The sequence below is a fragment of the Balaenoptera physalus genome (assembly GCF_965194825.1).
Source record: "Balaenoptera physalus genome assembly, chromosome: 5".
Classification (NCBI taxonomy): domain Eukaryota; kingdom Metazoa; phylum Chordata; class Mammalia; order Artiodactyla; family Balaenopteridae; genus Balaenoptera; species Balaenoptera physalus.
The window spans coordinates 3874860-3890143 of NC_138884.1; the positions used below are offsets into that span (position 1 = coordinate 3874860).

At 36.8% G+C, this 15284-nt stretch overlaps 1 protein-coding gene across 3 annotated transcripts in view; it reads left to right on the forward strand.

The window, feature by feature from the left end:
• LOC309660798 (uncharacterized protein) overlaps positions 1–15284 on the forward strand; it is a 336267-nt gene that overhangs the window by 254554 nt on the left and 66429 nt on the right. Inside the window, exon 3 of one of the 3 annotated variants that reach the window (XM_082461923.1) lies at positions 5811–5934. The exons of the other annotated variants lie outside the window; for them this stretch is intronic. The gene's annotated coding sequence lies outside the window, so the exon portion shown is untranslated. The remainder of the gene's footprint in view (positions 1–5810; positions 5935–15284) is intronic. 3 annotated transcript variants of the gene reach the window in all.

Sequence of the window (15284 nt, forward strand, 5' to 3'; positions counted from 1 at the left end):
CGCCGTGCGTTCTCCCGGGGAAGTTGTCCCCGGATCACGGGAGCCTGGCCGTGGCGGGCTGCACAGGCTCCCGGGAGGGGCGGTGTGGAGAGTGACCTGGGCTCGCACACAGGCTTCTTGGTGGTGGCAGCAGCAGCCTTAGCGTCTCCTGCCCGTCTCTGGGGTCCGCGCTGACGGCCGCGGCTCGCGCCTGTCTCTGGAGCTCGTTTAGGCAGCGCTCTGAATCCCTCTCCTCGCGCACCAGGAAACAAAGAGGTAAGAAAAAGTCTCTCGCCTCTTCGGCAGCTGCAGACTTTTCCCGGACTCCCTCCCGGCTCGCCGTAGCGCACTAACCCCTTCAGGCTGTGTTCACGCCCGCCAACCCCAGTCCTCTCCCTGGGGTCTGACCTCCGCAGCCCGAGCCTCCGCTCCCAGCCCCGCCCGCCCCGGTGGGGGAGCAGACAAGCCTCTCGGGCTGGTTAGTGCTGCTCGGCGCCGAGCCTCCGTGCAGGAATCTCTCCGCTTTGCCCTCCGCACCCCTGTGGCTGCGCTCTCCTCCGCGGCTCCGAAGCTTCCCCCCTCTGCCACCCGCAGTCTCCGCCCGCGAAGGGTCTCCTAGTGTGTGGACACCTTTCCTCCTTCACAGCTCCCTCCCACTGGTGCAGGGCCCTTCCCTATTCTTTTGTCTCTGTTATTTCTTTTTTCTTTTGCTCTACCCAGGTACGTGGGGAGTTTCTTGCCTTTTGGGAGGTCTGAGGTCTTCTGCCAGCGTTCAGTGGGTGTTCTGTAGGAGCAGTTCCACGTGTAGATGTATTTCTGATGTATCTGTGGGAAGGAAGGTGATCTCCACGTCTTACTCTTCCGCCATCTTCCCTTATATCTGGGTTTTTTATTTTTATTTTTAAATTTTATTTTATTCAAGTATAGTTGATTTACAATGTTGTGTTCGTTTCTGCTGTACAGCAAAGTGATTAAATTATACATATATATGCATTCTTTTTCAGCTTCTTTTCCATTATGGTTTATCACAGGGTATTGAATATAGTTCCCTGTGCTATATGGTTGGACCTTTTCCAATCTATATATAATTGTTTGCATCTGCTAATCCCAACCCCCATCCCCCGGCCCCAGATTCCCCCTTTTTAAATTATAGAAATTGAATTGCAGGGAAGGTTTTCCATGCCTGTGGGTCTGGAGTCAGGGACTAGCTCCGAATACATCACACTGGTGAAAATGACCTGATTGCCTGTAGATGGCAGACTGCCACTATTTATTCTCAGTTTTAGGACCATCCCTGGTTTTTAGTCACCAGGTAGCACAGGTGCCTGTCCCCAGATGCAAGAACCATTCAATTTTCCGGTTCTTTTTTTCATTGTTTTCTTTTTATTCTGAAGTTGCCTTGGACTTCGGCTACTTTGTTTTGACTCACATTCTTGTCAACACCCCTCGATGTTCAGGCATTCTATGTCAATTGTTTGCAAACATATCACTGTTTCCACCCTAATAAATTTGATATACATGTACACACGCTCTAAAATCATTCACTGGCATTTTTGTGCTGAATCTGCCTAATAGCCTCACTCACATAAATAAAATGTAAGTATATAAATAGAAAACAAGTTTATTTCATGACATTTCTCAACCAAATAGTGTTATATAAGCAAGGTATTAACTTCCTTTCTACCTAAACTGCATTTTTATTCCATATATAATTTTTCTGTAACCTATCATTTATATGAAGGGGATATGAAGTTGAATGTCAAAACCAATGCCAGGAGGGCAATGACAGGACATACATTGACAGTGTATGTCCAATAATCTCCTCATGCGTGAACTCTCTACCAAAAAGGAAAGTGAAAGCGCTCTTTCAACAGAACCACACGAGTTTTAATATTTGCTTTCCAGCCCTTTTAAAAGTCAACTTTATTTCACAATAACATTTGAAGAAAGAGATTAAATTTGACTTATATTTTAAGTGTTACAGGATTTTAAGGTAGAACTTAGAATTTAAATTGATTTTATGACAGTATGCCATTTTGAAATACAATTTTAGCTGATGTAAAATTTCAGGTTGGTTTATTTTTAGTGATTGTAACAAAGTCAGAACACGTTAGCAACAGTAATATTTACATTGTGTCATAAGAAAAAGTTTGGAAATATTACTCTGTCTAGACTTAAGGTATTCTGTGAACCCAGATATAATGGAATCATATCTAGAAAACACATTTCAGTGAAAGAGGCACCTCCTGAGATTATATCACTCACAGGAATGGGATGGAGAAACAAGCTTTCCTAGGTGCTTGATGCTTTTAGTCACTGCGCCACAAAGAGATTAAACTTGAGAATGATGATAAAATGTGGTAGGAATTTTTCAGCTTTAAAATGCTCTTTATCATTGTTTCCAACCCTGAGATTCTATGTGAGTCCCAATGAGTCTCTGTATTTCTCCTCAGAACTTCTGACTATTGATTAGATTGGATGTCTCCTGGAGGAAATAATGTAATTATGTATGTGTCATGTCAACATTCTCCTATTTTTTATTTTTTATAAAATTTATGTGCTTGAGAAAATAATTGTTAACCACATATCTGACAAAGAACTTATAGGGACTTCCCTGGCGGTCCAGGGGTTAAGACTTCGTGCTTCCATTGCAGAGGGCACAGGTTCGATCCCTGGTTGGGAAACTACAGACCCTGCATGCCACACGGTGTGGCCAAAAAAAAAAAAAAAAGAACTTGCACCTAGAATATATAAAGAACTCTGAAAACACAGCAATAAAAATACAAACAGTTCAATCAGAAAATGGGCAACAGACATTTCACTGAAGAAGCTCTACAAATGGCATATCATCACATGAAAAAATGCTGAAAGTCATTAAACATTAGAAAAAAAATTAAAACCACAATGAGATATCATTGTACCCCTATTAGAATGGCTAAAATACAAAGTAATGACAACCCCAATTGCTGATGAGGAGGTAGATGAACTGAATCACCCACGGTTCGCTGGTGAAAATGTAATATGGCACCGTCACTGTGGAAAATATTTTGGTAGTTTCTTATGAAAGTAAACATGCAATTGCTATGTGATGTAACAGTTGCACTCTTGGACATTCACTCTAGAGAAATGAAAACCTATGTTCAAACAAAAACCTGTCCATGGATGTTGTAGCAGTTTTATTTGTAATGGCCAAGCCTCTATCTATGGGTGAAGGGATTAACAAAGTGTGGTACATCCATACCATGGCATATTACTCAGCAATGAAAAAGAACAAACTATTGATACAAGAACAACCTGGTTGACTCAACAGAGAATTAGGCTGAGTAAGAACATAAAAGTTTAGATGCTGCATGACTCCATTTATAGAACATTCTAAAAATAAGAAAATTACAGAGATGGAAAAGAGATTGTTGCTTAGGGAGCTAGGAATCGGGGTGTGGGTGGAATTATAAAGAAGCTGCATGTGAGCCTTGTGGTGATGGACCTGTTCTGTATCTTGGCTGTGGTGGTCGTCCCATGAAACTACACATTTGATAGTACTGCATGAAAACACACACGTGTGCACACAAACGTGTGCGTGCAAGACTGGTGAAATTTGAATAAATTCTATGGATTGTATCAAGGTCAATTTCCTGGTTTTGAAATTTAGTGTGGTTATGCAAGATGCTAAAATTGAAGGAAGCTGGATACAAAGGGTTCATAGGATATTTCTGAACATTTTTGCAACTTCTTATGAATATACAATTATTTCAAAATAAAAAGTTAAAAAAACTGATGTGCCTATTTCTACCTGGAGATCACGCCATGCTAATTAGTTTAATGTCCCAGAAGAGATTAGATTAGATTAATCCCCCTCTATTTAGAGGTTATTGTTATTGTTATGATAATTATATCAAAAGAAACACACTTATTAGATATGAAAGTGTTACATGCAAAAAAGTTTCATGTAAATAATTTTCTTCAGGAATCTGTACTCCTCTTAAGCCTTTTAATGTGTCAAATAGTCTATGACAATTTTCACTTAATAGTTTCTTAGGATTCTGTTTCCATGTCACATATGAGGTGTAGCCTTTAATTTTTTCTTTTCCATTGGATCTAGATTATGTTATTTGGATCCTGCTCCTAAGAATACCTCAAAATAGTACAAATGAAAAATGAAGAAACATGACAACTTGCGTATAGACTGTATGATCCTGGCAGAATTCTTAGTGCATCCTTTGTGGCAAGGTTAACTTTACTTCAGAATAAATTTCTCATGTAATACCATTGGTATTGCTAGAAATTTCCTTAAAAAGTTTCTAACAAAATATAAATGGTTTACCTAAAAAAAATGTCTATTTCCCTAAGACCGACTTTGAATCACAGTATCATGGTGACAGTAAACGTGTGGGTTTGCAAAATGATCATTTATTTTAGAAAGCATTAAACTTTGACATTTTGGCACTTACCTAGAATGAATCTCCTTTGAGACTGGTCTTCCTGAATTAAGGACGGTTGTCTGGGCCAAATTCACCAGTTTGGAAGCAATTAAAAATCTTTGACCTATTTACAGACCTCTCCAGGTTTTCTCAGCTTTCATTTTATTCTTTCTGTCTTTCTTATCTCTCTATCCTGAGAGGCTTTGGGCTGAGCCCAGACTTTCCGACAGATGACTGGTCTGTTAATAGATCAAATCTTCTTCTCCCTGCTCAGAGTAGGAGCTATTGCATGTGTGACCCAGAGGTAAGCAGTCAGAATTAGACCTGAGTGGTGTCTGTTAAACATCCTCCTATAGCGTGTGTAGGAAGCGGGGCTGGGAGAGCTGGGCTGGGGTGTGTGGGTATGGAGAATAAAATGGCTAAAACATATACCAAAATGGACAGACTATTTTTTCCGTGTTGCACATCATACCATAGATTAGGCCAGACACTGAAATTTCTCCATGTTAATTTAGAAGCAAATCTATAGTTTAAAAACTTTAAACACCATGGCAAGATTACTGGGTTTAGAATCAGAAGATCTGGGTTAGAGTACTGACTTTCTAATGTTCCAGCCTTATGACCCTGAACGAGTTAATCCTGTGTTCTTCAATGATCTCTTGTGTAAAGTGAGGCTTGTAATACTGTTCTAAAATGGTTTTCAGAGGATTAATAAGTTAATGTATATGTGAAAGAAGGCTTCAAAATATTAAGGTCTATTTAAATATGTTATTGCTCTTAATGTAGTTAAGGTATGCAAATTTGTGTGTGTGTGTGTAAATTTGCTTCATGAAGGCTGAGAACAGGCTTCCCCCCTTTTAAACCAATATGTATCCATAACACATCATATAGAAGGTACTTATAAATATCTTTAAAGCAATATATATATATGTATATGTATATATATATATGTATATATGCAATATATATGTATACATATATGCAATATATATATGTATATGTATATGTACGTATATGTATTAAAAGAATGGATGAGTACACTTCAAGAAAAAAGAAGGCTCAAATCTAAAGAATTCATTTAATCTAATTTAATTGGTATCAAGATAAGAATAGGCACAGGAACTTTTAGAGCAGGCACTGAATTACAGTATCTCCTAGTGAAATTAAATACTTTTAGAAAAGATGGTAAGTGTTTTTTTTAACAGTTTCATTTTACTAGTGCAAGCACAGAATTCTTCTGCTCATAAACCTTAAATAACTCTTACAGCTCAGAAAATAAAATCCAGTTCTTTAGCCTGGGGCTAACATCTTCAGATTTATTTTCCCATATTACTGTCTGTCTCTTTTGGATATTTCCTATATATCACCCAAATACCCCTTTCCCTCCTCTTTTGTCTCTTTGCCTGTGTCCAGGCTGGATCCTCCGTTTGGAAAACCCTTCAGTTTATTTCCGTAGACTCAGATCCCACCCATCTGTCAAGTTCTGTCTTGAAGGTCACTGTCTCTGAGAAGCCTATGTAGATATCCTCAGTTAAAGGTAACCTCTTTCTGCCTGGATATCCACTTCATGTTTGTCGTCTTGAAACCCTTGTCACTTCCGAGCCTAGATGGTACGTTTTTGACAGCAGATTCTATGTATGATTTGCCTGTGTATTGTCAAGATTGCCTACATTGTAAATACACACCAATTATTTGTTTATTGAACAAATTTAATACATACACATTTTAATGTCTGCTTGTATTGCATTTATAAATGTCTTGTATTTATCAGTAATTGTTATTTACAAAACGGAATATATAGGTGTCCATGATTTTGACTTACTCATCATTATTACAGTTAATTGATTTTGGCAAAAGTGCAAGGTAGTTCTTTTGGGAAATGATAGCCTTGTCTACCAATGATGCTGGAAAAATTGGATACCATATGCAAAGAAAAAGAGAAACAACAACAACGAAAAAGGAAATTTACATTCTTAACTCACCAATAACAAACATTAACATATAATGGATCACATACTTAAATGTAAGCACTATAAGTGTAAAACACATGAGAAAATCTTTGTAATCTTCAGTTATACAAAGAAATTTTAGATATGATAACATCAAAAGCATAATCTGTAAGAGAAAATATGATAAACTGGACTTCATCTAAATTAAAAAGTCAAGTTTTGCTCTTAAAAAGACACTAGTAAGAAAGCAGAAAAGAAAAGCCAGAGAATTCAAGAAAGTATATCTTGAATATATTGATATATCTTGAGTATATCTGGTAAAGAACTTGTATCCACAATATATGAAAAACTCTTACAATTCAATAAGAAGAAAAACAATCCAAGTAAAATATGGACACATGTTTTGAATAGGCATTTCAACATATGGGTAGCAAATAAGCACATGAAAATATGCTCAACATTGTTAGTCATTAGAGAAAAAAAAGCCAAAATGGCATACCTGTTGAACTCTCTAAAATGGCTAAAATTAAAAAGAAAATAGCAAGTAGATGTCAAGAATATGGAGAAATTAGAACCCTGATATATTGTTTGTGGGAAGGTAATATAACAGAGCTACTTTGGAAAGTAGTTGTATCATGTCTTAAAAATGTTAACCATACGCTTGCCATGTTACCTAGCATTTCTACTTCTAGGTATTTACCTAATAAAAATGAAAACTAATATCCACACAAAGACATCCCTATGAATGTTGATAGTAGCATTGCTCAAAATAGCTCTAAACTGAAAACAGACCAAATGTCCATATCCAATTGATGAATAAACAAAATGAAGCATATCCTTACAAGGGAATATTATTGGCAATTAAAAGGAACAAAATATTGTTGCATGTAACAACACCTATAAACCTCAAAAACATCCTAAGTGAAAGAATACACATGAAATGGTTCAGTATAGTATATGAAGTTTCTAGATAAGATAAAACTATAGAGACAGAAAGCAGATCAATGGTGGCCTGGTTCTGGGAATGGAGATTGCTTCCAAATGGACGTACTAGAACTTTTGGGGGAAATGGAAATGTTTCAAAGCCGAATGGGAGTGTTGTTTGTAAAACTACATCTATTTACTAAAATTTATTGACTGGCACACTGATAATGGGAGAATTTTATGGTTTGTAAATCATACTTTAGTAAAGCTGGATGGGGGTGGGATTTTATTTAGGTTTTGATACCAGGAAAAGTACCTATGGGAATAACATTTAAGCTTAGACCTGAAAGATGAAAAGGAATTAAGAAAGGCAAAGAGTATTCTAGGCAGGAAAGAGAAAGGACCTTTTAGGTGACCAATGAAAGGTCACAGTGTCCAGAGTTTGGTGACAGAAAGGATGAGTGATGAGGGAAGACACTGGGGAATTAAATAGAAACAGTCATATAGAGCATTCAGAAAGCACTAAATCATGACTTGTTGAGTGAATGAGTAAATGAGTGAATGATGTAAGGATTGGAAACTTCAGTGATAAGACCACACAATCTCTCAAAACCATTACGATTTGAACTATTACCTTGTTAGAAATACGTGTTCTTCCTTCTGTTGGTTCCAAATCTGCTTTCCTATGGATAACATCCATTCTGCTTCTATAATTCTGGGGCTGTGGTACAGATGTACAGCCCTTCAAATGTGTGTATAAAACTAGCATGCCATTTTATATCTTCTCCAGAGCATAGTCTGTAATTCCCCTGACTGTTTTTCACCTGACTTGTTTTACAGATCCTTTACTGTTGGATTGATGGTAACTTGGATGTGTTCTCTGTCCCTGTGCAAACATGATCCTGAGAACAGAGAGCATTTTGCACGTAGACTTGGAGGTAGCCGTGATAGAGCAGCTCCATCCCCTCCCTCTAGCTACTGCCCGGTATTAATAGGGCCCAGGAGCAGAGTAACTTTTTAATGACTACAAGGTGACGTTGACTGAAATGGTGTTTAGTGTCAAATAAAATATTTTTTCTTCCTAACATATGCTGCTGCAGCTCAATTGCTTTTTCTCTCTCACATTATTCTCATAAAATTAAATGTCAAAACCTTATATTTATTTTTGTTTTTGTTTCCATTACTCTAGGAGGTGGGTCAAAAAGGATCTTGCTGTGATTTATGTCATAGAGTGTTCTGCCTATGTTTTCCTCTAAGAGATTGATACTGTCTGGCTGTACCTTTAGGTCTTTAATCCACTTTGAGTTTATTTTTGTGTATGGTGTTAGGGAGTGTTCTAATTTCATTCTTTTACATGTAGCTGTCCAGTTTTCCCAGCACCACTTATTGAAGAGGCTGTCTTTTCTCCACTGTATATGCTTGCCTCCTTTGTCAAAGATAAGGTGACCATATGTGCGTGGGTTTATCTCCGGGCTTTCTATCCTGTTCCATTGATCTATATTTCTGTTTCTGTGCCAGTACCATACTCTCTTGATGACTGTAGCTTTGTAGTATAGTGTGAAGTCAGGGAGCCTAATTCCTCCAGCTCCATTTTTCTTTCTCAAGATTGCTTTGGCTATTCAGGGTCTTTTGTGTTTCCATACAAATTTTAATGAAACTTAAAAGCTTCTGCACAGCAAAGGAAACCATAAACAAGATGAAAAGGCAACCCTAAGAATGGGAGAAAATATTTTCAAATAAAGCAACTCACAAAGGATTAACCTCCAAAATATACAAGCAGCTCATGCAGCTCAATATCAAGAAAACAAACAACTCAATCCAAAAATGGACAGAAGACCTAAACAGACATTTCTCCAAAGAAGGTGTACATATTGCCAACAAACACATGAAAGAATGCTCAACATCACTAAACATTAGAGAAATGCAAATCAAAACCACAATGAGGTATCACCTCAAACTAGTCAGAATGGCCATCATCAAAAAGTCTACAAACAATAAATGCTGGAGGGAGTGTGGAGAAAAGGGAACCCTCTTGCACTATTGGTGGGAATGTAAACTGGTGCAGCCACTATGGAGAATAGTATAGAGGTTCCTTAAAAAACTAAAAATAGACTTACCATATGACCCAGCAATACCACTACTGGGCATATACCTTGAGAAATCCATATTTCAAAAAGAGTCATGTACCAAAATGTTCATTGCAGCTCTATTTACAATAGCCAGGACATGGAAGCAACCTAAGTGTCCATAGACAGATGAATGGATAAAGAAGATGTGGCACCTATATACAATGGAATATTAGCCATAAAAAGAAATGAAATTGAGTTATTTGTAGTGAGGTGCATGGACCTAGAGTCTGTCATACAGAGTGAAGTAAGTTGGAAAGAGAAAAACAAATAGTGTATGCTAACACATATATAGGGAATCTAAAAAAAATGGTTCTGAAGAGCCTAGGGGCAGGACAGGAATAAAGACGCAGACATAGAGAATGCACTTGAGGACACGGTGAGTGGGAAGGGTAAGCTGGGATGAAGTAATAGAGTAGCATTGACATATATACACTACCAAATGCAAAATAGATAGCTAGTGGGAAACAGTTACATAGCACAGGGAGATCAGCTTGGTGCTTGTGACCACCTAGACGGGTGGGATAGGGAGGATGGGAGGGAGGCACAAGAGGGAGGGGATATGGGGATATATGTATACTTATAGCTGATTCGCTTTGTTATACAGCAGCAACTAACACAACATTGTAAAGCAATTATACTCCAATAAAGATGTAAAACAAAACAAACCTTATGTTTATCTCCATTATTTTAAATTTTTTTACAATTTTAAAAATTGAAGTATATTTGCATACAATGTTATATATAAATTACAGGTGTACAATATAGTGATTCACAATTTTATATGTTATACTCCATGTATATGCATTATAAAATATCGGCTATATTCCCCGTGTTGTACAATATTCTTTAACTTATTTTATACCTAATAATTTGTACCCTTACCCCCTACCCCTATCTTGCTCCTTCTTCCTTCCCTCTCCCCACTGGTAACTACTAATTTGTTCTCGATTTGTGACTCTTCTCTTTGTTATGTTCATTAGTTTGTTGTTGGTGGGAATGTAAATTGGTGCAACCATTGTGGAGAACAGTATGGAGGTTTCTCAAAAAACTAAAAATAGAATTATCATATGACCCAGCAATTCTACTCCTTGTATCTGAAAAAAACAAATACACTAATTCAAAAAGATACATGCACCCCCCATGTTCATAGCAGTACCATTTACATTGCCAAGTATGGAAGCAACCTAAGTGTCCATCAACAGATGAATGGATAAAGAAGATGTGGTGTATATACAATGGAATACCACTCAGCCATAAAAAGAATGAAATTTTGTCACTTGCAGCAACATGAATAGATTTGGAGGGCATTATGCTAAGTGAAATAAGTCAGAGAAAGATAAATACTGTATTATATTATTTATATGTGGAATCCATTACTTTTTTATAAAGACCTGTTTTCTGTATCCAGACTGAAACCGTTTTGGATCCTAATTCATTCACAGAATATTTCTTGAGCGTGGTCAACAAGGAGGTGAGGTGCTGGCTATCAAAGAGCTCCTGTTCTAGCGGCTTTACATTTCTCTAAAATATGATCAGATTATTGTTTTATTTTCTAGCTTTATCCAGGCTTTTAAAAATAAAGAGTTCAAGATTAAGGGTGGCACATTTCTGGAAACTGTTCACAAAACTGACTTTAATAGATTGATAAGTACTATGTCATTCAACTAGCACAATAATTATTCCTGAACTTTCAAATTCAGGCTGAATTCCAGATACACTATGACTTCCGTCTTTCCCTGTGCCATACCTTCAGTCCCATTAAGGAGGAAATGAATTTAACGTATCTTTATGAGATAGAAGATCCAAGTTAGTACATCTTCTTCTAGGACATCTCCCACATCCCCTGGAACCCTAATTGGCTTGAAATAGCAATAGAAGTAGTTGTAGTATGGGTAAAAGTAATGGTTAATATTTACCGATCAGTTGCTAGCTTTCATACTCAGTATCAAATGCTTAAATAAGTTATTTCACTTACTCTTTACAATAGCTAAACGACATAGGTCCTGTGTTATCCTCATTTTATGTATGAGGAAGTAGAATCATTACAGCGTTAAGCAACTCGTCTAAAACCACACAACTAATAAGGGCTGCAGCCATTCTCTGGCACCCTCACCTGTCACCTTATACTGCCCTTCTTGAAAACCAGAACCATTGCATCTCTTGTCTAATGTGATGCCTCAACGACTGCCTGTGGGTTACCTTAGGAAGACAAAACCATTAGTAAGCGAGCCAGGAATGTTCAAAGATGGCTGCGCAGAGAAGAATGAGGGCTCTAAGGTCTATGCTCACCGCTGTACTTTGCCTTTGTGCAAGTTTTGGTCTGTATGGTAACATAGCCTCCTTTTTGTACTTTAGGCTAGAGGACCTGTAGTCTAACCTCACTTTGTGTAAGTGAGATATGAGCTGAGGGCCTCTCTCCATCCAAGAGCCGAGTGAAGTTAATTTCACAGCCCCCCAAGTTTCATGGCCTCATCAAGATATTTATGCATTTCCAGTGGGCTTACACTCTCAGGGTCACCTTGTCCTGACTCTCTTCTACCCATGAGAAATTCAGCTCCCTTTTTGATTTCCCACAGAAAATTGCATGTGTTCAAAGCATTTTGAGTTGAAGAGGTTTACTGAATGTGTTTTGAGACAGTGTTTACATGTTGCAGAGAAAACAACTTGAAATGAAATGATAGATATGATGAGGTATGGATTTCCATGAAATGAGTGAAGTTTTATGGACTCTTACTTGCCCATGTTTCTTTCAAAGATCTGTCCTAATTTGAAATTTGGGGTTCTTTTTTTCTTAATGAAGACCACAAGAATTGTGTAAGCTCATCCCTACAAAACTTAGATCAGCTTCAGGTCATCATTATTAGTTAATTCCTTTCAGCTGTCCTTCTAGTATGGTGTTTTCTCAGCCTTTACTCCCCAATTTTCCCAATCTCTCTCCAACTCTAAGTTCTTTCCTTTCCTCCTACTTTCTTCCTTTTCTCTGTGAACAAAGACATTCTATTTGTTTAACTTGGATGAATTCAGTTCTCTTCTCCAATGTTTTAGTGCTCCAAGTGAACATTGCCCCAAGTAGGCTATTTTTCTCAAGAATAGAGCCCACAAGAAAAGGAATTCTCAAGTCAACTCTTAAGATAGAAAAAATTTCTCTACCTCATTACATAAGATTTTACCTCCATTCTCTTTCAGCATCGATTATAGACTCCAACTTATTTCCATGAAAATATCTGTCTTTGATCCAAACAGGTCTGTTTCTTATGAAAAGGGTATACACATCTATTGCTGTATTCTAATTTTAAGCCACCTTTCTGCCTTCTTAAGTGAAATCTATAACTTTGTATCAATTCTCTTTTTTATAATTCCAAATTCATTTTGATGCTCATGGATGGGTGTTTAGGGTTAAAAGTACTATTTCCATTTCCTCCCTAATTCAGTTCACATATGAATCACTTCTTATGCTGTAAGCTCCCAATCTGTTTTCCTCTAGTCAGTGTTACAGATAATAGACTAGAAAGAGGTCCTTTAATCTTTTTTGGATCCTGTAGATCACTTTTAGAATGTGATGAATTCTGTGGACTATGTCCTTCAATATACACATATATAAATTTTTTCCTACAATATCAGGGGCTTTATCCGCTCTTTGCAGCCCACCCATGAACTCCCAGGCCCATAGATATCAGACTAAGTATCCTTGTAATACAATTACCACAACCCAGGATGTGTAGCAATATGTGCTGAATCACTTTGAAAACTTATTTTTATTTGTTATAATTTCAATTTTCTTTTTCTGTTCTTTGAGATCCTTTTGAGATGTTCTGCATGAAAGCAAGGTGTGGAATTACTATATTCTTATCATTTTGTGGAGTGGACACTATGTAGTTGGTTGAAGTCTCCCATAGGTTTCTTTTTTTATTACTGAACAAAGTGACTCTTGTCTTTTAAAACACATTAAGGGTTGAAAAAGTCATTAGGATGTGAATGTGGATATCTCAGGAGTTGATGTACTACAATTGGAGCTGTTATATTAATGAGAGTGAGATTATCATAGAAATGAATCATATAGTCATAAACATGTAACACACAGTGCGATCCATTAGCATGTCAGTAGAAATGATGTGATGCTATCAAAGAAAATGGGTTTTGTCTTAATGCAGAGCAAATGTGAGCAGAAAGTGTAGGTGAATTTTAGGAAACTCTAAGAGGACTTAAGCCAAAACTACCCCTATATATTAAAAGTCATAAAATAGTCTATTGTCGAAGATGATTATATTGAGATGATGTTATTATTTATTATATGAGCTAAGAAAGGTAGAAATTAGCTACTCTAAGATTGTTACTTTCTACCTATCTTTTAATATGCACAGAATTTCTGCTGATATACAGATGTATCTTTTCTGCCTGCATCTGTCTTGGCAGGCTAAGAATCTGACATAAATTCCTTTCTCTGAAAGCAATTCAAGTCCTCTGTTTAGAAAAGTGGCTTTTGAAATAGATGTTGGGGATAAAATCAAGATATTAAAAATTCACCTTTTATTTGCTGTGATTGCAATTAAAGTGGAATTGTAACGTGCATTCTATATTGAAAATAATGTGAGTAGAATTTGTTTAGAGGAACACATAGTAATTAATTAGTTATCCTCAAAGTGGGAATCCTGCTTGACTAGGTCCAGTGTGAGTGCTGGGACAGAGATGAGGGCTATTGACCCTGATGAGAGAATCTGGAGTCATCGTCTAGTACATTTGTGATTCAAAGATCTCTGAGAAGTCTCACACAGCTAAGTAGTATTTGGAAGCTTATGACTTTACCTTATTATCATCTTATAATTGACTCAGATCCTGAACTGAAGGAAATCTCACATCTCAATTTAGAAATAATATCTTCAGATGATTTCATATTTTCCATTTGTATTCTGGAAAACAAAATAGGTTACATGAAGAAAATATATTTTCAGTGTTTAAACAATCATGGCTGTGCATTGTTGAAAACTAATAAAGTAATATATAATCTGTTCAAAAATTTGGGAACTCATAAACTAAGGCTAATGGCCAAGGGGAAAAATTTCATGGAAATTTTAATGTTTTAAAATAAAATTGTGATGTTTAGAAATAAAAGCTGAATCCTTAATAAGATGACCAATTGATATTCATTAAATTGGTACAATCATGAATAAGGCAAAGGAAGCCTTCTCTGACGCCACAAGACAATTATTTATTTATTTATGGTTATTTAATAATAACTGTAGTTATTATTAAGACAATCATTTAAATAGATATTTTAATTGTGGTGTGATAAGTGCTAAGTGAAGGGAGTATAGCAAGTGATAGAGGTACTCATACCTCGGGCACGGAGTTTAGTCTGGAAATTCTGAGATTGCTACTAGCTTGTAGTATCTCAATACAAATCACAGCACCCTGAACACTGCAGATGTTTAACAACTGTTTATCAAATGAATAAATGAAGATATCATGCCTGCCCTCTAGTAGCTAACAGCTTAGCTGGGGAAACAGATACATAAAGATGTCTTGATTATATACTTGTAATAATAATGATAATGATGATGACATTTTAGTGGGTATTTCCTTTGTGGTAAAAACCGTGGTAGGTGTTTTACATCTATTATTTCTAATCTTTTAAACAATTGTGTAAGATAATAAATATAAACTAGTAGCTGACTTTCATGTGATACATACTAGGTGTTAGTCTTTCTTTCTTCTCCGGTTGAGAGAGGGTGAGTTAAGAGAAGAGAGTAAGGGGTGACCCTTTTTCAGGTGAAGGGTACATTCTGAGCAAAGGCAAAGAGATACATGAGTGAATGGTTTGTTCAGGTATCAAGGTAGTTACTTTATTTCAGTGGTCAAATGACTTGTAAAAGATGTTGGAATTCAGT